Source organism: Candoia aspera, chromosome 3 (genome assembly GCF_035149785.1).
Source record: "Candoia aspera isolate rCanAsp1 chromosome 3, rCanAsp1.hap2, whole genome shotgun sequence".
NCBI classification, from domain to species: Eukaryota; Metazoa; Chordata; class Lepidosauria; order Squamata; family Boidae; genus Candoia; species Candoia aspera.
This window is the reverse complement of record NC_086155.1, coordinates 41,343,241-41,368,348: the sequence shown is the minus strand read 5'-3', so window position 1 is coordinate 41,368,348 and position 25,108 is coordinate 41,343,241.

Genomic DNA, 25,108 nt, shown 5'->3' with positions numbered 1-25,108 from the left:
CCCAGTATTCTTGCCATGGAAACTAAATGGATCAGTACAACCAGAGATATGTTGGTATACCATTGGAAGATGAGACTCCCAGGTCAGAAGATGGTCAAAATGCTACTGGGGAGGAACAGAGGATGAGTTCAACTAGCCCCAGACGTGATGACGCAGCTAGCTCAAAGCCGAAAGGACGGCTAGCGGCCGACGATGCTGGTGGTGAATGACGAATCCGATGTTCTAAGGATCAACACACCATTGGAACTTGGAATGTAAGATCTATGAGCCAGGGCAAATTGGATGTGGTTATTGGTGAGACGTCAAGATTAAAGATAGATATATTGGGCAATGATTCAAATATACATCCCAACCACAGATGCTGAAGAAGCTGAAGTAGAGCAGTTCTATGAGGATCTGCAGCACCTACTGGACAACACGCCTAAAAGAGATGTTATTTTCATCACAGGAGACTGGAATGCCAAGGTGGGCAGTCAAATGACACCTGGAATTACAGGTAAGCATGGCCTGGGAGAACAAAATGAAGCAGGCCATAGGCTGATGGAATTTTGCCAAGACAACTCACTCTGCATAACAAACACTCTCTTCCAACAACCTAAGAGATGGCTTTATACATGGACTTCACCAGATGGACAACACTGAAATCAGATTGACTACATCCTTTGCAGCCAAAGGTGGCAGACATCTATACAGTCGGTAAAAACAAGACCCGGAGCTGATTGTAGTTCAGATCATGAACTTCTTATTGCACAATTCAGACTAAAGAGATTAGGGAAGACCCACAGATCAGCTAGATACGAGCTCACTAATATTCCTAAGGAATATGCAGTGGAGGTGAAGAATACATTTAAGGGACTGGACTTAGTAGATAGGGTCCCGGAAGAACTCTGGACAGAAGTTCGCAACATTGTTCAGGAGGCGGCAACAAAATACATCCCAAAGAAAGAGAAAACCAAGAAGGCAAAATGGCTGTCTGCTGAGACACTAGAAGTAGCCCAAGAAAGAAGGAAAGCAAAAGGCAACAGTGATAGGGGGAGAATATGCCCAATTAAATGCAAAATTCCAGAGGTTAGCCAGAAGAGATAAGGAATTATTTTTAAACAAGCAATGCATGGAAGTGGAAGAAGACAATAGAATAGGAAGGACAAGAGACCTCTTCCAGAAAATTAGAAACATTGGAGGTAAATTCCAGGCAAAAATGGGTATGATCAAAAACAAAGATAGCAAGCACCTAATGGGAGAAGAGATCAAGAAAAGGTGGCAAGAATATACGGAAGACCCGTATAGGAAGGATAACAATATCAGGGATAGCGTTGACGGTGTGGTCAGTGAACTAGAGCCAGACATCCTGAAGAGTGAGGTTGAATGGGCCTTAAGAAGCATTGCTAACAACAAGGCAGCAGGAGACGATGGCATCCCAGCTGAACTGTTCAAAATCTTGCGAGATGATGCTGTCAAGGTAATGCATGCTATATGCCAGCAAATTTGGAAAACACAAGAATGGCCATCAGATTGGAAAAAATCAACTTATATCCCCATACCAAAAAAGGGAAACACTAAAGAATGTTCAAACTATCGAACAGTGGCACTCATTTCACATGCCAGTAAGGTAATGCTCAAGATCCTGCAAGGTAGACTTCAGCAATTCATGGAGCGAGAATTGCCAGATGTACAAGCTGGGTTTAGAAAAGGCAGAAGAACTAGGGACCAAATTGCCAATATCCGCTGGATAATGGAAAAAGCCAGGGAGTTTCAGAAAAACATCTATTTCTGTTTTATTGACTATTCTAAAGCCTTTGACTGTGTGCACCATAACAAATTGTGGCAAGTTCTTAGTGGTATGGGGATACCAAGTCATCTTGTCTGCCTCCTGAAGAATCTGTATAACGACCAAGTAGCAACAGTAAGAACAGACCACGGAACAACGGACTGGTTTAAGATTGGGAAAGGAGTACGGCAGGGCTGTATACTCTCACCCTACCTATTCAACTTGTACGCAGAATACATCATGCGACATGCTGGGCTTGAGGAATCCAAGGCTGGAGTTAAAATCGCTGGAAGAAACATGACCAATCTCAGATATGCAGATGATACCACTTTGATGGCTGAAAGCGAAGAGGAACTGGGGAGCCTTATGATGAAGGTGAAAGAAGAAAGTGCAAAAGCTGGCTTGCAGCTAAACCTCAAAAAAACCAAGATTATGGCAACCAGCTTGATTGATAACTGGCAAATAGAGGGAGAAAATGTAGAAGCAGTGAAAGACTTTGTATTTCTAGGTGTGAAGATTACTGCAGATGCTGGCTGCAGTCAGGAAATCAGAAGACGCTTAATCCTTGGGAGAAGAGCAATGACAAATCTCGATAAAATAGTTAAGAGCAGAGACATCACACTGACAACAAAGGTCTGCATAGTTAAAGCAATGGTGTTCCCCATAGTAACATATGGCTGTGAGAGCTGGACCATAAGGAAGGCTGAGAGAAGGAAGATCGATGCTTTTGAACTGTGATGTTGGAGGAAAATTCTGAGAGTGCCTTGGACTGCAAGAAGATCAAACCAGTCCATCCTCCAGGAAATAAAGCCAGACTGCTCACTTGAGGGAATGATATTAAAGGCCAAACTGAAATACTTTGGCCACATAATGAGAAGACAGGACACCCTGGAGAAGATGCTGATGCTAGGGAGAGTGGAAGGCAAAAGGAAGAGGGGCTGACCAAGGGCAAGGTGAATAGATGATATTCTAGAGGTAATGGACTCATCTCTGGGGGAGCTGGGGGTATTGACGACCGACAGGAAGCTCTGGTGTGGGCTGGTCCATGAAGTCACGAAGAGTTCGAAGTGACTAAACAAATAAACAACAAATATATATATATATATATATATATTAAAACTCAAGAAAGATTGTCAGACAGCAACTCAGGATGAGAGACTAAAAGTTTGGAAAAATTCATGTCACAAAACAGTAGCATCTGCAGTGTGTGTGTGTCAAAACTGGCAAGATGATGGTCTGCCACAACTGAAGTCCTACTCTTTCTGAATGTGTGTGCAATGTCAACCTGTTTACATAAATGGGAGGGCCTGAAATCTTACAAATGTTGACACCCTCCTCCAGATGCAACTGTTGTGGAACAAATTGTAACTCTGAGTATCTGTTGATTCATGCATTCAGTCCTGGTCTATAACTCTACCCAAATGTTGTGATTTGGGTGACTATAACATTGGATTTTGGGGAGTAGGGAATGGGTTCAGCATTCTTTATAGCAGCTTGGAGATCAGAACTGGAAGGAAAAAAAAATCATATACTCAAGGCTCTCGTGTACTAAACCATTGCTTGGGAAGTACTGGAAACTGAGTTGGGGAATTAACCCTTCTTTTTTTTTCTAGGAAAGGTAGTTAGAGGCATGAATAACTTAGTAATGGTAGGTTCAAAAAGAGCCTTCAAAAATACAAATGTGTGTGTATGTGTGTGTGTTGAGACATCTTTTTGAATGTACTATTACTATGTTTTCCGTGCCTCTCTATATATGAATTTATAGAATGAGCTGAAAAACACACTAAGAACTCTTCCATTCTCCCTGTACAAATTTTCGGGGGGTGGGGGGGGGGATTAATGCTTCCTTGCCATTTTTCTGTTTGTACTTTGTGTGCTGTGCTATCTGGCTGGACTATTTTTGTTTGTGTGCAGTCACCAGGCCATTCTGACAGATGGAGAAGAACATCAACAAATAAGCCCACATGTATATGCATTAATTATGTTAAAGGTTTGATTCCCAGATGAACCTATTAAAGCAACCATCTGAGCTGAGTTTTACTAGTCCATAACCAAGGGGATTTTATTACTAGTAACACTGTTTTGGAATAGATTAATGCTGAACAAAAAACAAACAAAAACTTCTTAGTTTGCAATAGAGGAAATCAAATACATTAAATTAAATTAACGTTAGTGTAATAGATCCCCCTGGTCTTTCTGATTTCTTGATCCTATTGATTCACTTCTAATTCCCCAAACAAAGTAATCCATGGCAATGCTACTCTTACTGGTCTTTATTCATGAGGAATCAATGTAATGAAAGGATAAATTCAGTATGACATAGATACATTTTACCTGTGGCCGCCTAGAAAGTATAGCCAATGTATTTAGCAGTAATGCCAGAAAAGACTTACTTACTTACTTACTTACTTACTTACTTACTTACTTACTTATTTATTTATTTATTTATTTATTTCTCAAATATATAAAGCTGCCCATCTCACACAAAGCATCTCTGGGTGGCGTACAACAATTGATTTATATAGGATTATGTGTGAGGCACAATGGAACAGGTCAGTTCAAGGCAGCTAGATTTTATTGAGGCAATTTTCACCACAGAGGTAGTAAGATGTGCCTCATCAAGGCACGGGGCAACAGAATTCTCCTTGGCAGGAAGGATATCCCATTTGCTTCATTCTGGAACTTTGGTGCTTCCAACAGCCAGAAAACGTTTCTGCGCTCCCAATTGTTCAAGCCTCTTCCAGCCCTCACAGGACTTCCAGAGAAGCATGTATGGAAACTCTCAAATGAGGCTTTGGAATAATGCAAAGGAAAAGTGAGAGGAAGTGTTGCTTTACTTTTGGAAACAAAGAGGCCCTGTTGTTTTGCAGATCAGCTTTGAAGAGGTTCTTCACATAAATCTGTATTAAAATGAAGCACCGTTTGAAGTGCTGCACTGATGCGGTGTGTCTTCTGCCACAGACACACACAAGACCTGTTTTCTCTACTCAACATTAAGGGGATCATTTTTACCTACTGAGCTACTTTTTGAGGTTTTTTTTTTTCATTATATGAAATGGAATGTGGGTATCATGCATCTCAACATTCTTTTCAAGTAAAAAGAAGATGAGATTGATTAGCAAAGAGATTTCAGAAACTTCTTGATGAATATAAATAACTTTGAACATAAAAAAATAGGTTATTGCAGGAAGAAAAATGAATTTAGACTTAACAATTAGATGTAATGTCTAATGGCTTTGTGATCATGAAACAAGGGGAAAAGAAACAAAAAGGAAGATGCCAGTTCAGAGGGATTTTATCTAATTTTATTTTAATTAGATCCTTCTTCGAACTGAGTTTCTAATTTTTCAATTAGCAATTAGCAGCTGCAACTCATTCAGAGCATCGTAAGGTGCCAAAGACACTAATTACACTACAGGAGTAGGAGCTGGAGAACAAGAAATAAAATTATCCATGAATGCTATTAGAGAAAAGGAATGATTGCATTCTGTAATAATAAGCTGATGCGAATCTAATTAGATTGAAAAATTGGGGATCATCAGATGAGATTTAAAAATGGATTACATCCTGGAGGTCATGATTTTATCATAAATATTGCCTTTTGAATATATGGCTGCAAAATATGAAAACATTTTGCAAATGATAGTTGAACGCCAAATTATCCTATAAATGGGCAGGATATTACTGCAGTGCAATTTCATAAGTAGAAGAATGGACTCGAATTTCAGATACCTTGGACTTCTTCCTAACCTGTAATTTTTCTTTTTATTGCCACACGTATTTTTATAGACTTAGGAGAGAAATCATTTCTATACTGTATGCAAGTACATTATCTGTGCAAATGTATGAATGTAATCAGTAAATAAATCCAAATAATGTTCTGAATTATAGAACTGAAATTCAAAGAAAGTAATCCACAGAAGCACAATATACACTGCCTATAGCACTGTCATCTCCATCCATGGTGGGACTGGACTTTGCAGGTCCCCCAGTCTGAGATGGTTGTGGACTGAAATCCATAGGTATAGGATGGTAGTACCTGTCATAGTGGCAAGACATGTGAAAAGAATCTTAGAATTGTAGTTCATCACAGCATGAATATGAGAGAGAAATACCATGTGGCTGCAAGGTTTAGGATATATCAATAGACAAGACTAAGAGATATGATACTGCTCTTCAGGTAGTTCAAGAAGTAATCTACTAAAAAGGATCACAAACTGTTCCAGAGCACAGATTAATGTTCTTAAATTACTGGAAGGAGATTCAGGTTGAATTATAGAAAAGTCTTCTGGGCAGTAGGAGCCATTTGACAGTTAACCCAAGTACTGCTCTCTTTTGCTGAATCCTCAGTAGAATTTAAATTAAAGGAGCAGAAGGTTGGGCTCAGTGATATACCCTTCTAACTTTAAGAAGCTATGGACATCAGCGCAGCACATAGTTAAATATTTATTTAACATTTTTTTTATATTGTTTTCACAAAATAACTCCTGATGATGTACAGTGTAAAAATATCAACAGAACAATCCAGCCTCAAAATAATCAAACTCTTCAACCTCTCTACACAAAAATTAACATAAAAAAACCATAGCTGAAAGTTATCTAGCCGCCCTCAGACTAAGTGCTGAAACCCCACTTCAAAGGAAGTGTCTTTCATGCCTAAAATGCCAAGTGCAAAGAGGTCAAATACCCTTATGGGGCAGTATATTCTACAACAAGGGTGAACACAGAGAAGCCTGTCTTCTGGTCCATGTCCCTCTCACCTCTTATGGAGACAGACCTTAAACAGACCCTCTCCAGGTGATGGAGAATGGTCAAAATCAGCTGGGATAAACATCTCCTAATATAATCCAGCACTGTACTATATAGGACTTTATAAGTAAAAACCAGGTGTTTATAGGCATGTCACCACAAAATGTAGTAATGGATACAAATTTAGATGGCTTTTTAAGAGTTTAGACAACCTCAGGGGAGATAAGACTATGGATGATAGCATGATGGATATATGCTACATCCAGAATTAGAAACAACCTTCAAGTATCATCTTGAATTCACATTGTGTGAGTTGGGCAGCCTTATAAATCTGTTTAATAAATAAAAGTAAATAAATCTGCTATGAAACAATAGAAAATTGCTATTATTTCTGCTGAGTTTCTAGTAAGCTTTGGTTGGTCACTACAGGAAACTTTATTTATTTATTTATCAGTGGCTTGCCATTTTTCTATAGATATTCCATTAATTCCTGTAGCCTTCTGAGTGCTGATCTAACTTCAGTGTGTGTTTGTTTGTGTAATGTTTGCCTATTCTAAAATACTATCAGACTCATGAGCAGGAATTCAAAGATATCTGATTTATTAAAGAATAGTGTGCAGGATCACAAAGAAAGCTGAGAATGATGAAAGCGTGCCAAATTCAAACTAAAACCCTCGGTGCAAATAAAATCCCTCCCCCTGTAGAATCTTCTCAAGTTCACAAACCCAGGTGCTTTTAAGGATTCCTGATGGTCTGTGAGAAAAGGCCTTGAACAGATAACATAACCCAAACACATTCCGTTGTACTGATTTCACATACAGAGCTTGGTACAAGGTTTCACAGCAGCTCTCTCCCAAACAGAAACGCGTGCCAGTGCCATAGCATGTGAAACGTTACGATGTATAAATTACATTGAATCAGTGAACATGACATACTGCCCCCCCCAAAATAAAGATTACATTAAGCAGCAGGCTTTAAAGGATAAGCAAGGTGGAAATGGTTAACTAAGTCAGGAGCGTTAACATGGTGAGCAGACAACCATTCAGGATGAGGAAAATGTTTCCATCAGACAAGGTACTGTAGGGTGCCTCGAAGTTTGCAGGAATCAATGATGTCCTTGACTTCAAAGTGTTGTTGGCTGTCAATCATGATCGGAGCAGGAGGAGGAGGTTGAGGATGCCAGCATGAGGAGAGGTGCATAGGCTTAAGCAAGCTGCAATGGAAAACTGGGTGCAAGCGTTTCAAATTGTGAGGCAGGTCCAATTTAACAGTAACTGGATTGACAAGACCAACAATAGGGAAAGGACCAATGAATTTGGGAGCAAGTTTTTTAGAGGGTTGTGGCGACTTGATAAATTTAGTAGATAGATACACCAGATCCCCAACTTTGAAGTCCTGTTGTAAGGAATGATGCTTATCGGCTTGAAACTTGTAAGCAGCCTGGGCATCAGCCAAAGCTTGTTGAATTACCAGCCAGGAATCAGACAGCTTAACAGCCCAGTCAGAGACAGAACATGTTTGGGAAGGGGGCTGTGGCAGTTCAGGGTTGGGAACAAAGTCGTGACCAGAAACTATGCGAAAAGGGGTTTGTCTGGTACTTTGATGGACAGCATTGTTGTAAGCCACTTCAGCAAAAGGTAATAACTCCACCCAATCATCCTGATGGTAGTTAATGTATGCTCTAAGAAATTGTTCAAGAGTGGAGTTCAAAATCTCAGTAGAACCATCAGTCTGAGGATGGGAAGAAGTGGACAGCGCTTGTTTGGTGCCAATCAATTTTAAAATTAATGATTTCCAAAACTGGGAAGTAAACTGTGTCCCGCTGTCACTGACCAAACAGGAGAGGCTACCATGGAGGCAGTAGATATGGAGGAGAAATAGGCGCACCAGTTGTGGGGCTGACGGGATGGAGGCACAGGGAATGAAATGCGCTTGCTTGGAGAAAAAATCTTTTACAACCCAAATAACAGTTTTTTTCTGACTGGGAGGAAGATCCACAATAAAATCCATAGAAAACTTGTCCCAAGGATGGGTAGGACTGGCCACTGGCTGTAAAAGCCCCTGTGCTTTCCCTTCTTTCCATTTTGACATGGCACAAACAGGACAGGAAGCAACATAGTCTTTTACGTCACATCTCAATGTTGGCCACCAAAATTGGTGGCAAACTAAATGTAAAGTTTTGACAAAACCAAAGTGTCCAGCCAGTTTATCAACATGGGAACGCTGCAAAACATCAGCTCTTAAAGTTTCAGGCACATAAAGGCGGTGTTTCACCCATGCCAGACCATTTTCAAAAGAAACATTGTCTCTATTAGCTAGCAACCAAGTGTCAGATTTCAGTGCCTGGAGAAAGTCCCTCTGTAACTGAGAAGGAACTTGCACTTTCTGCTTTTCAGGCTGGGCTGGGGGTGGGGTTGCCTGTGCACGGGTCTGGCTCCGAGTGACAGCAGCCAAACCCAGCTGTGGTTCAGTGAGAACAGTCCCAACCACATCTGGCCCCTGGTCAAAGTCCTGAGGTAAATGCGACAAAGCATTGGCCAGAAAGTTTTTCTTTCCCAGGATAAATTTTAACTGGAAATTGAAATGACTGAAAAACTGAGCCCAGCAAATTTGTTTAGGACTGAGACGCCGGGGGATGCGGAGGGCTTCCAAATTTCTGTGATCGGTCCAAACCTCAAAAGGGCATTGAGCGCCTTCAAGGAGATGACGCCAGGTCTCCAAAGCGGATTGTACAGCAAACGCCTCCTTTTCCCAAACATGCCAACAGTGTTCAGTTTCAGAAAATTTCCTGGACAGATAAGTGCAAGGTTTTAAGTGATTTTCAGAATCACTCTGTAACAAAATAGCCCCAACTGAGGAGTCAGAAGCATCAGCTTGGACCATAAAGGGGTGTTCAGGATCGGGGTGCTGTAGAATAGGCTCAGCAGTGAAAAGGGATATCAGTTTTTCAAATGCTGCCTGGCATTCAGGCGTCCAATTCAGCATGGCTCCAGGGTGTTTTACTTTGAGTGTTCCACCAAACCCTTGGTATGGAGTAAATCAGTGAGGGGCAAAGCAATCTCAGCGAACCTCTGGATAAATTGGCGATAATAATTACTAAACCCTAGGAAACTTTGCAATTGCCTCCAGGTGTGGGGACGTTCCCAACTTAGAATCACCTGAATTTTTGCAGGGTCCATCTCAATGCCCTTGTCAGACACCCAATAGCCCAGATAGTCAAGTTGGGTCTTGTGAAATTCACATTTGGAAAGTTTGGCATAGAGTTTGGCATCTCTAAGCTTGCATAACACCTGTTTGAGGAGGCGTTCATGTTCCTCCTCAGTTTCAGTGTAAATGAGAACATCATCTAAGTAAACCCGGACCCCTTTAAACAAATAATCATGTAATACTTCATTAATCAACTGCATGAAGACTCCGGGTGCACCTGCTAACCCAAAAGGAAGGACTTTGTACTGAAACGATCCTAGTGGGCAATTAAAAGCAGTTTTCCACTCATCCCCAGCTCTTATGCGAATGAGGAAATAGGCTTTGCGAAGATCGAGCTTGGAGAAAATCTTGCCCTTTGACAAATGAGCTAACATGTCCTTCATGAGAGGGAGAGGGTACTTGTTGACAATAGAGATGGAATTTAACCCTCGAAAGTCCGTACAGAGTCGAAGCGTGCCATCTTTCTTTTCCCGGAATAACACAGGGACCCCAACTGGGGAATTAGCAGGTTCAATAAATCCCCTTGACAGATTTTTGTCAATGAAGTCCTGTAATGCCTCAAGCTCCTTCTGAGTCATCAGATAAATTTTTGGCTTGGGCAATTGAGCATTGGGAACCAACTCTATTGCACAGTCAGTTTTCCGGTGGGGGGGTAGCTGATCTGCTTCCATTTCCCCAAATACATCTGCAAAGTCTTGGTATTGATCAGGCAGGCCTTCTAAATGTGCCAAGTTAGGTCATGGCATGGCGATCGCAGCCCTTCCAACCCCCGCATGTGCAACTATCTCCTCTGTAGGAGCTTGGTAAAATCCATCTTTAAAAGTCACAGTTCTGTGCTCCCAAGTTTATATAGGGGTTTTGATAGGTCAACCAGGGGATCCCCAGGATTACCAAGGGGTTGCCAACAGGTGCCACCACGAATTTCAAAGTCTCACGGTGGCTGCCCATTTGCATTGCCACAGTTCCAGTGAAATGGGTTGCCGCCACCCCCACCGCCCCCACTGTTGAACCATCCAACTGTGTGAAGATCAAAGGCTGCTGGAGGTGAAAGCTAGGCAGGTCCAAAGCAGCAACCAGATCAGGGTGAATTAAACACCTGGAACACCCAGAGTCAACTAAAGCTCATACCTCTGTAGTTTTTGTGCGGGAACCCAATTTCACTTTTACTGTTAAAGTGGGACAGTCAGCACTCACCATAGTATCTTCACGCCCATCCTCCTCCACCTGCCCGCAGACGCTGTTCATGGCAGGTGGCTGGCATTTCCCACCGGCTCCTTAGAGTTGACTTCAGCCTCTCCCAAGAAGTAGATTACTTCCTCAGCATCGGCTGCACCCTTGGCTGCTGTCATCTGCCACAAGGGGGGTGCGATTTGGCCGGCAGCTTCCCCGCTCGATCTCCAGCTTTGGCTTTTGGGCAATCAGCTGCTCAATGTCCTTCCTTTCTGTGTCGGAGACACTGACCCCTCACGTAGCGCCAATCTCTCTCCTCATCCCAGGCTCTATACCTTGGCTGGGCAGCAGTCGCAGCACTTCGGGGTCCCCTCATGGTGGTGGGTGCTCTTTCAGATTTTCTAGTTTGCATGTAGGTATGCAGAGCGTGCTCAGCCTTGCCGGCCAGACAGATCCAGTCATACAATGACTCTGGGTCGTCTCTACACAACGCCCACCATAGGACATCCCAGTTGAGTCCCTCTTTAAACTGTTCTATTAGGGTTGACTGAGACCAGTCAGGGATTTTCCCAGCTAGAGCCTTAAACTCTAGGGCGTAATCAGCTATGGGCATTTGGCCCTGGGTAAGATCCTTCAGCGCCTTCTTAGCTCTTGCCTTGGCCAGAGGATCCTCAAAATGCAGCTTTAATGCACACATGAATTCGTCGAAATAATCAAGTGCAGGGGAGTCAGCATCACTTAATTGAACATACCAGTCAGCCACTCGACCCTTCAACTTGGTGGCAATGGCAGTTATCTTAGCCTCTTCGGAAGGGAAGTATGCTCCAAACTGCCTCATGTAACTTTTAGCATTAGTTAAAAAGAAAGATAACTTTGTTGGATCCCCATCAAACTTGACAGAAAAGTCTCTCACCCCCACTCCGGTTGGAGCGGAATCGGCAGCTACTTGAGTGGTTGGGCCCCAGGTTACATTAGTCTTCCCTCTTCGGGGTGGGGACACTGGTGATCAAGCCCTGTGGGGTGGAGATTCATCCTGGAGCCGTCTCCGGCCCCACTCCTCTGGCAGCCCAGATGGGAGGATGGGGGATGGTTGCAGGAAGCTGGGATCTCCTCCGCGCCTCCCCTGCCCCTCCAGTGACAGAGACAGGTTTCTTAGCATGTACTCTATAGGTTCTATTTTGGCTTCCATCACTCTTAGTCTCTCAGGGGTTTGAGAATCCTCTCTCCCTTGCGTGTTCGGTTTTCTCTCTGTGGACACTGTAGTAGATCCTTTGTCTGGGGTTAGCGGGAACCAATACTTCCAGGATGCCCAGGACGTCCCTGACTGGGGTTCCCCTACTTCATCCAAGGTGATCAACTCTGCGAGCAATTCGCTGGGTGACAGTTGCTCTGGCTCTTCCCCATTGTCAGATTCCTCCCCATCAGAATTGGAACTCGATTCATCCCAGGAGTCTGAAGGTTCTGGGGTGAAGCTCAGTTCTCTGCTCTTGACCATTGACTCAGGCATCAAGCTAGCCATCTCCTCAAGTCCCCCAGTCGTGAGCTTGGACTCAGCCATTGTTAACTATTTTCCCTCACAAGAAACTAATCTTGGTAGGAGCTAACGGTACAACTTTGGTGATTCTCAGCTTTATGTAATGTTTGCCTATTCTAAAATACTATCAGACTCATGAGCAGGAATTCAAAGATATCTGATTTATTAAAGAATAGTGTGCAGGATCACAAAGAAAGCTGAGAATGATGAAAGTGCGCCAAATTCAAACTAAAACCCTCGGTGCAAATGAAATCCCTCCCCCTGTAGAATCTTCTCAAGTTCACAAACCCAGGTGCTTTTAATGATTCCTGATGGTCTGTGGGAAAAGGCCTTGAACAGATAACATAACCCAAACACATTCCGTTGTACTGATTTCACATACAGAGCTTGGTACAAGGTTTCACAGCAGCTCCCTCCCAAACAGAAATGCGCATCAGCGCCATGGCATGTAAAATGTTACGATGTATAAATTACATTGAATCAGTGAACATGACAGTTTGTTTGTTTGTTTGTTCATTCAATTTAAATGGCCACCCATCTCAAATACATGACTCTGGGCAGCTAACTATACTTACAAATGAAATAAAAACCATATAACAAGATCATAAATAACATATACAGCAGCCAAGAAACAACCAACAGCAGTTAACACAGCCATGGTATGGACTCAGCAGAACCAAGTCTTCAAGGCCTTACAAAAGGCCAGCAGGGGCAAGTCTGCTCTCCAGGGGAATAATGTTCTAGAGGACAAGCACCACAACAGAAAAGGCTAGGGTGTATGGCAAGGCAGAAGCTGAAACTATGCAATGAGGCTTGGAGCTGGACGCGAGACTGTGCTCAGCAGGGACAGCAAGGAGAGGCTCAACTGGAGTGGCTTGTGCAGGAATTGAGTCTGCGATGGCAGAAGGCGCTGGCACTGGTTCCACTCTGGCTACAGGCAAGGCTTCTGAAGCTGGTAGACTCTTCCATAAGTGCTGTGAGCTTGAAGGATTGGTTGTCTCTGGCAGCTTGCTCCTTGCGCGCCTGCCTTTTAAAGCAATCCCTTCCATGCCTTTTCTCTCCTGCAGCCAATCGAGCTGCCTTCTCATTCCCACGCTTCTCTGCTCTCCTGTCTCGAGTGCTGATTGGAGGATTCAATCCTCCAATTTGCCCAATCCGCATCTGCAAGTTCTCCCACTCTGCTGAGTCACTTCCTGGTTCAGCTTCTCCAAGTCCCTCCTGATGAGTTTCGTTTCCCCCTTCTGACTCTGGATAAGTTTCATTTTTGGAGTCAGAAGTGGGCTCAAACCTCAAATTATTCAACCTATATGAGGAATATATATTGAGGGAAACTGGATTGGAAGAAGATGAGCGCAGTTTCAAAATTGGAAGAAGAAACATCAATAAACTGTGTTATGTTGAAAATACTACTTTGATAGCTGAAAATACAAATGAATTGTACACACAAATAATGAAAAGTCAAGGACCATAGTGTAAAAAGTGGGACTAAGATATAAAGAAGACCAGACTAAAGACAACAGGTACAGCAACCAGCCTTAGAAGTGACTGTGAAGATTCTGAAGTGGTGGATAGCTTCTCTCTTCTAGCAATAACTGTCAAGAGTAAAGGAACCAGCAGTAAAGAAATATGCCGCAGACTAGCACTTAGTAGAGTAGCCATGAAGGCATTGGAAAAGATATTCAGATGCCAGGATGTATCTATACCTACCAAGAACAGAATCATGTAGGGATTTTTTTTCCCATTGACACTCTAGGGAAGTGAAAGTTGGACTTTCTAGAAGCAGGATAGAAAGACTATTGATCCTTTTGAACTTCGGTGTTGGAGAAGACTCCTAATAATAATACCATGGATAGCCAAGAAAACAAACAAATAAAACACTGAACAAATCAACTGAGAGTTTTCACTTGAGATATAAATTACTAGGCTCAAATGATCATACTTTGGATACATTGTGCAAAGACCTAGCTTTCTGGAGAAGACTATAATGCTGGGAAAGGTATAAGGAAAGAAAAGAAGAGGGCAAAAAGCAGCAAGGTGGATGGCCTAAATTACAGTGGCAATAGGTACACTGTTGGAAGACCTGAAGGAGCAGGTTGGGGAGAGATCATTCTGGTGAAAATCTATCTATGTGTTCTCTAAGAATCAACACTGACTTGATGGCAGATAATCAATCAATAACAGGACTAAGCACATATTAGGGAACATAATGAAAAAGTATGTATTAGCATATTCATCAAACATATAAAATATGAATTACTGTATAATAATTGCATTCATATATTTCCTCTCAGACAGCTCAAGAGGGTTAAAGTAATACACCTCTGTCAATAGTGACTTGGATTGTATTTCTATTGATTTACAAATCCTACTCATGATGTTCAGTTGGTGAATATCTAGAATCATCAGATTCTACCGCTGTCTTAATTGTAACAATAGTCTAATTCTGTTCCTTTTATGCTTAAAGAAATAGTGACTATTTTCTTTCAATGAACCTTCAATTTCTACTGATGTTTCTTTCTATTTTACAATTTTTTAGTTTATAGATGGCCTTTGGCTGTAGCTGACTATGTTTATACTTCAGTTTCCAATTGCTTTAATTCTAAATTATGTTCCATTACTTTGAGGATCACTTCAGACTAAGAGTGGATATATATATTTTATCACCCTGAATTTGGAGACATGGGCATCCTCAGGGGAGAGGAATACAGGGGCAAGTGATATCATGTGCTTCTGGATATAATTGTGGCTTATATTGGACATCTACAGTTAGAGACAGATCTTCATCTGTAGTTACTTCCCTCCTTCAAGCTCCACATTAGCCTTCACAGCTTTCTGTTTCCAGATTCAAGAAATCCTCACCTTGACCTTATAAGGAATCCTATCACTGAAGTGCTCCAACCAAAACTGAGATTTGTTCCATAGACAAAGCCAAGATGAAACCTATCTTCTAAGATTCATTATCATTGTTGTACTGAACCAGCAGTAGCAATAAATCAAGGCCAATTGAATTCAACTATGTCAAATATACACAAACCAAAGCCAATTGGGAATCCATCCAAAAGGTCAGAAGTAGCAAACACTAAACAGCAGTCTGGATGTAATGCCAACATGTTTACAAGTCCTCTCTATTAGAATAGCCAAGGCAGAGGGAACACAGAAGCTAAAATAGTCATATTCATTCCCAATATGTTTATCTCTTCAATGTTTTTATCTTTGGCCTAGCATTGGAAGGGAGAACCAACGTGCATAAAGCAGTACAACCCTAACTAGCAAGGCCAATAGAAAGAAATGATGGAATTGTAATCCAACATGTGACAGGTATTAAGAATATATATGTGACAATCTCGATTCCTCTTTTAGGCAATACATTCAGAAATATATTGTTTAGTTTATTTGATTACCACTTTTTGAAGAACTGGGAAATAACAGCCTGTATTGCTCTGTAGCAGAAACTAAATAAATACTTATCACTTCTAGGTCGATCCCCCATACTGAAAATAGGCAGTGGGGAAAGAGAGCCAGCTGCTTTATGAAAGCTCATGGAACCTGGTACTCATGATTGTCTTTTTTTTCCCCAGAAGGTGCTTTGACAGAAATTATGAGCATTGCAAAAATGGAGCTTGGGACAGTGTCTCAGTGAGATATCTATGAAAAGCTCAGTCCATTTATTCCCATTTTAAAGCCTGCTGATTTTTCTTTGTGAATCAATAACCCTTTCTTTCAGCATAGCAAGCAATCTCTTTCCCAGTTCTGCATATGCTATATATCTTTGATAATCACTTTGAGAGACCCCAGTTAGTAAATTACTACATCCAAATATATAGTTCTTAGCAAAATGCATGAGCTCCTATTCATCCCTCGCCCTATTTGTCTTTATATATCTCACAGCATTTGCTAGTAATTATATCCCTCTTTATAATCTGTGCTCCCCAGTTAAGGTAGGTAATTGATAGCTCCTGGAAAAAAAATCATTAATCCCAAAGTGGGTCCCACATGTTTTGCCATACTGAGCTATTTCATTGTGTGCATAGGGTGTATGTATGTCTCTCTGTGTGCATAGTTAGTTTTTCCTCCTTCATAATTTGAGTGCTCCAATTATTGTACATCTCATGGTTCACAAGAGAACTACCTGCAAATAAAGGACAGAAATTCAAATGGAATCAATCCACTCCAATCTTTTGTTACCAGAGGATATATAATACCTACTGTAGAGGTGACTATTGCTTAAAAGTGATCTATTGTAATCAAGAATTTTGATTTTCCTTGCTAAATTATGATGAGTTTTCACTATGTTAGAAAATTAGAGGGAGTCTTAGAGTCATGTAGGTCAGGTTCTGTCTTTTTAAAAAAATGTTATTTTCTTATTGTCATAGACACAACTGTAGAGAAGAAGTAAGCAACAAACAGTGCTGCTCAGCAAAGTGCTATATTAATGCTATTAATATATTAATTATGGAGTAACAACCAAGGGGCAAAAAGAGAGTTAAAATTAAGAAATTAAGAAGCGATAAGAATAGAGGCTAACATGTGACTGAACAGGGCTCTGTTAATGATATTTGGGAAAGTAGGGAATGAGGATAAAAAAATTGTATAAAAATATTCAGTCAAGGAATAAAGGGGAGGGAATATATTGTAATAAAGGAGATTAAATAATTAAACAGCAGTGAATAATAAAAATAATAATAATTTTAAAAATAAGGAGGAGAAAAATGTCAATTTTACAGATGGAATGACAATATAATTAACCCTTATGGGACACTGAGGGCCTCATGTACGTCAGAATGTTGTAGCATGGACCCTATAAAGTACTGATATTGACTGTGGCAAAGCTGCAAAGCCAACTTTTCTTCTGTTGCAGCTTTTTCTTCTGCACCTGCTCAAGGCTCAGGTTTGGGAGATTCTAGGAATGAGACCTTTGGTGGCTTCTAAGGGTAATCTTGGAACACGGTGCCCCAGTTGAAAATTCCTTTCCAAAGTTCTGAGTTGGCAGTATTGTAACAGCTCAACACTCAGCTGTTTTAAGTGTCCCTTACTCTGTTGGAACAAACTCAAAACATTTCACATGTTCTGATAATTGAAAACATGGATAAGTCATAAGAATCCCCTTGCTTCTGTGTTCACCTGGTGCTGCAAAAGTTGTCAGGCAGCAGTCCACGCTGAGTGTTACTGACAGGCAGAAAGATTGGCAAAAGCAGTTTAAAAAAGAAAGTAGCATTTTAAAAAGCCAGTTAGAGCAAACAAACAGAATATAAATGTTTCTGTTCTTACCTTAAGGAACTGGAGAGTCCATCAATATTCTTCAATCAGTTAGCACCTCCTAGTTTAAACATTCCATATCAGCCAGCCAGGCACTACATGCAATTACATTTCCATTCCTATGATATATGATTAAAGTTATATGATTTCTTTAAATAATTGCATACTTGCATAGGGTGGCTGTGCTGGCTACAAAAAAAGTGGGGAAGGGGAACTATTTAATTGCATAGTTAACATCTAATAGAAAAAAAAATTTCCCACCAAAATAATCAGGCCTTCTTGGGGAAGAGTACTGAACTGAACTGAACTGAACTGAATGGAATGGCTGGGAACATGTGAATGGGGAATCCCTCTTTTCCTTTTATTATGATCATCCAATTGTGCTGCTTAAAACTAAAACTCAAAACTGAAAAAGAAGCAAAGTGGAACTAAAATGAGATGAGGCTATGTGGGTGTTTTCTTGGAAGCAGGCAGAGACATACCCTCATTGGCTCCAGCAGTAGTGAGTCTAAAATGATTTACTCCAGTATCTCAACCATCCTAAGCCCAAGGTAGCACAGGCGTAACTCATCCTGCTATTGTACTAGCCCAGGGCATGTCCATCTGAACTGGATGCAAAGGGGGCAAGTAATGACACACTTGTGATGACACCATCATGCAGAGTTCAGCTAACATATTTGCATCAGGATCACGTATGTAATGATATTTACATGATGACATCCTCATGAACATTTCCATTTTGACACCATTGCTGGCCCAGGCAAGATTTTTTTTTAAAACAATGCAACTGTCCAATGCCAAGATGCAAGGCTGTGTTCAAAAAACCCAGAACAACTTGGAACAGAGTCATTCAAAACAGACATAATTTCTTCCAAGTTCAGAACAAAACACTGTGCACTGATTCATTCTAGAAATAAGCTCTCAGAACATTGCTGATTTATTTCAAGAACAGAATGCTTGAAACAACTTGTATTCAAACCATTTACACTGGAGGTTAGCCTGTGTATTTAAAAAACTTCTCAGAAGTCAATGGCAAACCATTTCCATACTGTTGCCAAGAAAACTACAGGGATGTCAAACACCAGGTGCAAAGCTTGACTTGAAGAAGTCTTTCTCTTTCAATATAACTTTACACTTACAAACCAACAGTTCAACTGAAATTTAGCTATTTGCAAAATTGATGCTCCTCTAGATGTTATGATGTGGGTCTTCAGTTGAAAGAAAAAGTATATAAAAATTCACATTAAGAAAAAGTGCAAACAAATAATGTGCAAGATGGCTTGGGGAACTTTAGGGAATTTGATTGCAAAAATGTATAATTAGGAAAATCCACACATATATGCATACACATTTTTATGCATTTTTAAAAATCAAATTGTTTTGGAAATGGGACAAAGTAAACGAATTATCTGAAAAAAAAGAAACAAAAAAAAAATTAACTGAGTCATCCATCCTTTTATTTGGATCTATATTTTAGCAAATACATTCAACAAGGTTGTTATTTAATATTGCATTTATAAAATGTTTTAAGGTCTGAAATGGAAAGTCAAGGGCAATTATTTCAACGGTTACACAGAATAAAGATAAATCAGTAGCAACATTCGGTTTCTAGGGCTACATTGTTCACACACAGAACGGTGAACCCTATGCATTAGTGTTCTTTTGTTTTGTTTTTACACACTTTTAATTTCAGTGCCATAAACATTTAAGAATTAAGGAATATGCTGTATGGGAGAGATGTTTCTTTAGTTCATCTTCCTAGCTTGCAAATACGTTTCTAAAGTGCCTGAATGAACTATATCAGCCAATAACCATTCCAAAAGTTTGCTCCCATTCTGTTGCAATTGCAGCTACAAATTTCTCACTTTGCTTAGCTGTCAAGAAAGGATCTAGGGGACAGCCAGCACACTGCTTTAACTGGCAGGCAACTTGATCCCCTTTTATGTTTTGTATCTTTATCTTTCATTTAAGAGTGCTGTTGAATAAATAGGGCTTTCCTGCAAAATCTTCACATTCAGCAACAGCAAGGTTATGTTCTGGGATATGGCTGTGTTATATGGGAAGAGGTGTTAGGCTGATCAAAACCCAGTATGTTAGTTGCAGCCAGTGTTAAAAACATACTGGTGACTCACTATCCCTGGTCTGCATATCCAGTTCATAAACCAACTTAGATAAAATCAATTTCTTAGAGGAATATTTGATGGTCACCCAGAATTAGTCAAGATATTTTTCATGACCCAGTTAAAAAATTATGTACCTGAATATACCTGATCTATGCAGCCTTCAAAGGTTTTAAACTCTGGGAGTTGATGGCCTTTGAAATGTGATCATTTCAAATCCTGTAAAAACCTGCCTTCCACATTCTGTAATATTAATTACAAAATATTAATTCTGTTGCTTTCCAAAATGCCACATTAAATAGTAATCCATTTTAGGCCCTTCTCAGAGTGGAACTCCAACTGGGGAATGTTCAGAAACTTAGCTTTTATTAACTTTTGACATCAAACACAGATTGATTTATTTCCCTAAGACAAATTCTTAATTCTGACTATTTCTGATTTTACTAGTACCTTTTTTAGTAGTTTGCTTTATTTTTATTTTAATCTGGCTGGTGCACTTTTTTTAGAGTGCCTGAAAAAGTGAGGTGAGAAATGCAGGAAGTGAATCAAATGACTCTAACTTTTCATAATGTTCTTTCAGCACAAGTGAGAAATGGCTTGTTTTTATCTTCATGGTTTCCATAGTGACAGTGGTAGACTTTTTCTTTGCTGCTGAAGCCAGAAGGTTTCTGGGACAGGTCACCCTTTCCATTCACCAAGAGGGAGGGCTCAAGAATCAAATGACAACAGGTACTGTCCTTGGAAATAGCTTTTCTTACAAAAATGAGCTTATGACTTTTCATTAAAAGATTTTATTCCCATCTAAATGAACGAGAAATAGCAACAAAGTGCTTCTGCTATCTGTATTTATGCAGTCAATTAAAAAAAGGCATTGACATCAATATATCCATATTTGTGGTATATTGTAGATATATCCATAAAGTATTCTAGAATATATTTTAGAATGAAATCTCTGATTGATAAGAAACTGGATGAATCCAATTTAAGACTGGAAAAACCAGAATCTCGAAGACACTGAAATTGACAGATTTGTTCATCCCTACTTTTTTCCTGACTTATGAAGATGGGAGGGTGCTTATTAAAGGAGAAATGGAAACTTGTATGTATCTGAAATTCAAATTGGGTTGGGCAGGGAATATAATACATCATACCAAGAATAATTGGCATTCTTTTCCTCTTTAGGGAATAGATTTCTAGAAAAGTATATTTTCTACAGATATTGGGGACTTTAGAGAGTAATAATTTTATACTCAGAGATTTAAAACAGCTGATGTCAGTACCAATATGAATTATTTACTCAGCACTTAACATTCAAATATCAGATTCAAGGTTGATGAAATCTTTGGAAAAATTGTTCTCACTGGGTAGAGAAAAAGATAACAAAGAATGCATTTTGAGAGGCATAAATGTAGGATGAATATTAGGAAGAACAGAACTGTAAAGAGAGATGAGTAACATTAGGAGATGAGCTGAACCACAGAATTATAGCTGATCTCCATATTTGGAAAACGTATGCAGCATAGCTTTTTTCCGATTGTAACCCTTTATCTTTTAGGTACAGAATCTTTATAGGAAAGTTTTCCCACCATTGGATTAATCAACACTTTCCAGGTAATGCATTCAAACTAAGTTTATGATCACACATTTGCATTCTGGACTTTTACAGTCCCAGTAGGGCTGTATGGCATTCTCTGTGTATCATATTCAACTTGAAACAAAAGATAAGTAAACTAACACTATGCTGAGATTACTTCTCCAGTTCCAAAAAGTGTTCTTTCAGTCTGACAAAGGCTTGGGCTTTGTTCTTCATTTTCAGGATGTTTTAGAATGTCTTTAGACTTTCTTCAGCTGTTGTTTTCATCTTTATTGCAAGATGGTGAAATGTGCTGTTGCTATTTGTGGGAGGGGATCTTTTTGTGGAGGTTTTGGGGGCGGGGGTAAAACAACCTGTCACTTTGCAGCCTCTCTAACTATTCGTATTTCCTGAACTGGTAAAGCCCCATGGGAGAAGTTCCCTCAGTGTCTTCCACTGGGATTTAATTAAAACATGAAGAATCAAGAGGATTGCAAACCACTGGAGAAATGATTGTATGATGGAAGGCAGGACACATACATACCCTTTGGCCATCTAAGGTAAACATATAAACACCATACCCCATCTCTGAGAATTTCACTGCATTGTCCTACTTTGTAGGGGGCAATGGAAGGCAATTTCTTTTTCATCAGATTGAAAGCAAAAGGCAGGAGAAAATGCAGTAATCCAACCTCAGATGCAAAACAGGGCTGCCCATAGAATGAGTTTCTTCAGGGCAAATCTTTCCAAATGATTAAACAATGTATATGTTTGTTTGAGATTCTGTTCTGTCACATAAACCAAAGGTACACAGTCTGAGTCTGCAAGGCTGAGCGTAGCCCTCCAAAACCTAATTGTCAATGTGGTTCCTGAGGAAAACCTTATGAAATCTAAGATTGCATAGTCATCATAATGGGATTCAATTTATATTACACTGAAATCTAAGTGAAAGCAAATCAAACTTTATTTTTTGTCCTGCTCTCCCAATATTTAATATTTTGGAATGTGGCCCTTAACCTGAAACAAAAAACGTGCATCATTTGTTTTGAATGATCATTCTCTACCCTAGGCCCCTGCACACATGTTGTTGTACTACAATTCCTATCAACCCCATCCAATATGAGTCTATAAATAGGATATTATAGTTCCAACACCTGCAAATCCTCATCTAGTGGATCATACTGTAAGGTCTTGAATATCTTTACTTATAGAGTATTCCCTATTTGTTTTCTAGGGAAATTATTAAATTATTAAAATTAATTGACAGTCTATTACAGAATCAGAGATTTTGTGTGACTTTGAATAGAAAGAACAGTAGATGGAGGTTACAGAAGAATGGACAGCGTACTGTCCCCAATATTATATAATGTATATACAAATGATCAACCAGTTCCCGACAACACACGACTGTTTATCTACACAGATGATACAGCAGTGGCTCCACAAGAATCAAGTCTTGGTGAGATAGCTGGAAGACTCACTGTAGCACTTGAAACATTAGCACAATATTACACTACTAATCATTTGAGGCCTAATCCAAGTAAGACCCAAGTGTGTGCTTTTCATCTTCAAAATCGAGACACCAGGGCTGAACTGAATGTTATATGGCAAGGGAACCAATTACAGAATTGTCCTACACCAAAGCAGGACAATTATCTTGGTGTGACACTTGATTGAACGCTTTCCTTTAAACAGTACTGCCTGAATATTAAGGCCAAGGTTAGTGCAAGGAATAACATTATTAGGAAATTGACAAATTATACATGGGGAGCCTGGCCATCCATGTTACGAGCATCAGCTTTGGCCTTGAGTGTTGCTGCAGCAGAGTACGCCGCTCCAGTATGGAGTGTGTCTCCACATGTGAAACATGTTGACATCACCATAAATGAAGCAGCATGAATAGTGACAGGATGTCTGAAACCTACATCAGTTGAGAAAATGTACCCCCTTGTTGGTATTGTACCACCCAAGATCAGGAGAGAAGTAGCAGCAGATGTTGAGAGAACAAAACAAGAAAAGGATCCCCGGCACCCTCTGGATGGGTACGAGCCTCAAACTCGTCAACTAAAACCTAGGAAGAGTTTCTTGGCAAGAACAAACATTCTTGAGGGCCCGCAAGAGCAGAACTGAATTGGAAGATGGAGGAGAGAAATCACTGCCCAAGGAATAGTCCCAGAGGAGAATGTGGCTGAAGGATTTGACCTCCCTTATGTTATTCAGAGGACTCTGAATAGGTTAAGGGTTGGAGTGCCTAAGTATGACTATGCTCAGATGGGGGTTGCTGACAGATAATAACATGCTATGTGAATGTGGAGAGATACAGAATTCGGCCTGCCTGCTGACCTGCCGATTATTACCAATACCGTGCACTGAAAATGACTTGTTTTTGGCCAATGACAAAGCCAAGAAGGTGGTGTCATATTGGCAGCTTAAGGTTTGATCTGGATATGAAAGAAGAAAAAGGGAAATTATGAGATATTCCCCTTGTTACTCAATTTAGAATAAACTTGAAAATGATGCTTCCAGCTGGTTTAGGTATAGATTTTCCTGTTTAAGTGGTGGGTGTTTGGACATGAACATCACTGTTGGGGGGAAAATAACCTTGGGAAGAAGACAATATTTTCAAGAACAAATATTGTAACACAACTTGGTTGCAAAGTATGCCAGTGTTATATCTGCCCCATGGTACTAGCTGGTCCCAAAGGATCAAATGGCATGTGGAAGCATAGGAGCATGAAAAGGTTTCATTCATGCAGCATTAGCTCTGAACATTTTAAAAGAAAAATAGATGTTCGGTATGAATCAAATAACGTCCTGATATTTAAGAACTCATAGCTGCAATGCTACAATAATGTGAAGGTAAACATATGTTTCCCCTGAATAATGTTGTTTAAAAACACAATAGTTACTTCCAAACTGTGTATCATTCTGAACTTAAATGAAGTCTAATTAGTCAACAGCAGTGATGCATCCTTGTCAAGTAAATAACCAAACAACATTTCTCTCCCAGCCTCCATCCTTCCCTGTTTCCCTTTCCCATTTGACTTGCATAAAAATGGCAGGAGCTTGGCAGTTTTCCAATTATCTCTCCTTGATCTCTATCAGCAAATCCTGAGTGCATATCTGTTTCCTTTATAGTAAGAATCATGTGCTTCAGACAAATATTTCTCCCATCTCATTTGACACTGAACAAGGAGGAGAAATATGGCCCATCATGACAAATATCAGGATAATATTCCAATTTTCTACCATTTGACAGCAATCAAGTAGAGACTAATGGCTTTCCTCTGTGACTAAATCATTTAGAGACCAAGGTATTCTGTCTTCCTCTCATTAGGAAAAAAAAAATCCCAATAATCTCATTATCCCAGTGTGAATACCAGTAAAATGCAGCAAGACTAATGTATCTTTCAGCTTTCTCAGTTACCGATATCAGTGTTTTATGGATTCCTCCAAAGTAATGGAAACTGTCATGCTACCCAACACACACAGACACGCACACATCTGGGAACAGCCTTGTTTTCACTGCACTTTATGCACATTCTGTATGCTAAGGACTTTTTTGTACTATTTTTAACTAGCTACAATAGAAAGAGAGAATGTCATGGAATGTTAAACTTTATGGAATTTTTTTTGGAGAATAACACAATTTCACAGTGCATTACTCTAGTACAACTGGGTAAATGAACAATTAATTCTTAAGAGGTAACTTTTTCCACATTTTGTTGTCT